General features: G+C 40.2%; 1 protein-coding gene across 1 annotated transcript in view; it reads right to left on the bottom strand.

The window, feature by feature from the left end:
* The window catches only part of LOC143281471 (uncharacterized), a 73,606-nt gene that overhangs the window by 961 nt on the left and 70,145 nt on the right, over window positions 1-2,500 (bottom strand). The window lies entirely within an intron of this gene.

Below are 2,500 nucleotides of genomic sequence, written 5' to 3' on the forward strand. Positions count from 1 at the left end.
TATACTCCGTTTTCGGGGATGTGTGCATGCTGTGTATGTTCTTGTTTACATAACCTACCGAACGCTGACATGGATTACAGGATCTTTAACGTGCGTATTTGTTCTTCTGTGTGCGTATACACACAAAGTGGGTTCAGACGCTAGCAGGTCTGCACGTAAGTTGACCTGGGAGATCGGAAAAATCTCCACCCTTTACCCACCAGGCGCCATTACCGAAATTCGAACCTGGGACCTTCAGATTGAAAGTCCAACGCTTTAACCACTCGGCTATTGCACCCGTCATATATCAACGTATGCATATATTACTCCTGCCCGCCGGCCATACGCGCACGCGCGCGAACACACACACACACACACACACACACACACACACACACACACACACACACACACACACACACACACACACACACACCTCAAACCACTACTACATTCAATAAAACCACCAAGTAAGCAAATTCTGCAGGAGAATATCTTTTTTTGCGAGTGTCAACGACTGTCAAGCAAAAGAAAGATAACTACATTATTTCGTTACGATCTAAAGCTGAATAAGTTGTGTCCCTTCAGCTGACAGACTGAATGACTGGGGATCTCGAGTCACAACGAAAAAGAATGTTCAACGATAAGAATTTGCATTAAAATCGATATAATTCTTTTGCCAGTGAGGAAAGCAGGCCATAAAATCGATCGTGTTCTGTTCAATGCTAACGATTAGCAGCCAAAGAAGTGCTTTGTTAAAACAGTTCTTGCTGTTCACACACACACACACACACACACACACACACACACACACACACACACACATTTGTAGCTGTCTTGTAGAAGAATAAGTGTTGCCTATTTTTGTTCGAATTTTCCTACTGGTTAAGAAACCTTTGATAAACTCAAATACATGACCTGACAAGTCAATGCTTTTAAGCTTACAAAGCAATCTTTAGTGCCATACTTGATCATAGGCATGTTGGACTATTTCTAATCTTTGTTGGATAGTCCAACTGGGTTGTTAAAACGATCTATCTTTTAAAAAATTTTTTTTTTTTAATAAAGTTTTGAAGTTATTATTTTAGCCAGATTATTGTAAATGTTGTGATTCCACCCCCACCCCCCCTTACCCTTTCCCTCCTCCCTCCCCACCCTTTCTTTTTTTGTGTGTGTCTTTTTTTTGTCTAATATCAATTTGTGGATAGACATGTACTGTCAGGCAACATTTATAGTGTACACACCTGTCTGGTTGTCTTTATGCAATGTCAGATAACATTTATAGTGTACACACCTGTACGGATGTCTTTATGCACTGTCAGACAACATTTATAGTGTACACACCTGTCTGGTTGTCTTTAAGCACTGTCAGACAACATTTATAGTGTACACGCCTGTCTGGTTGTCTTTATGCATTGTCAGACAACATTTATAGTGTACACACCTGTCTGGTTGTCTTTATGCATTGTCAGACAACATTTATAGTGTACACACCTGTCTGGTTGTCTTTAAGCACTGTCAGACAACATTTATAGTGTACACACCTGTCTGGTTGTCTTTATGCATTGTCAGACAACATTTATAGTGTACACATCTGTCTGGTTGTCTTTAAGCACTGTCAGACAACATTTATAGTGTACACGCCTGTCTGGTTGTCTTTAAGCACTGTCAGACAACATTTATAGTGTACACACCTGTCTGGTTGTCTTTATGCACTGTCAGACAACATTTATAGTGTACACACCTGTCTGGTTGTCTTTAAGCACTGTCAGACAACATTTATAGTGTACACACCTGTCTGGTTGTCTTTATGCACTGTCAGACAACAATAGTGTACACACTCATCTGGTTGTCTTTATGCACTGTCAGACAACATTTATAGTGTACACACCTGTCTGGTTGTCTTTATGCAATGTCAGACAACATTTATAGTGTACACACCTGTCTGGTTGTCTTTAAGCACTGTCAGACAACATTTATAGTGTACACACCTGTACGGATGTCTTTATGCACTGTCAGACAACATTTATAGTGTACACGCCTGTCTGGTTGTCTTTATGCACTGTCAGACAACATTTATAGTGTACACACCTGTCTGATTGTCTTTAAGCACTGTCAGACAACATTTATAGTGTAAACACCTGTACGGATGTCTTAATGCACTGTCAGACAACATTTATAGTGTACACACCTGTCTGGTTGTCTTTATGCACTGTCAGACAACAATAGTGTACACACTCATCTGGTTGTCTTTAAGCACTGTCAGACAACATTTATAGTGTACACACCTGTACGGATGTCTTTATGCACTGTCAGACAACATATATAGTGTACACACCTGTCTGGTTGTCTTTAAGCACTGTCAGACAACATTAATAGTGTACACACTCATCTGGTTGTCTTTATGCACTGTCAGACAGCATTTATAGTGTACACACCTGTCTGGTTGTCTTTAAGCACTGTCAGACAACATTAATAGTGTACACACTCATCTGGTTGTCTTTATGCACTGTCAGACAAC

Source organism: Babylonia areolata, chromosome 4 (assembly GCF_041734735.1).
Source record: "Babylonia areolata isolate BAREFJ2019XMU chromosome 4, ASM4173473v1, whole genome shotgun sequence".
Classification (NCBI taxonomy): Eukaryota; Metazoa; Mollusca; class Gastropoda; order Neogastropoda; family Buccinidae; genus Babylonia; species Babylonia areolata.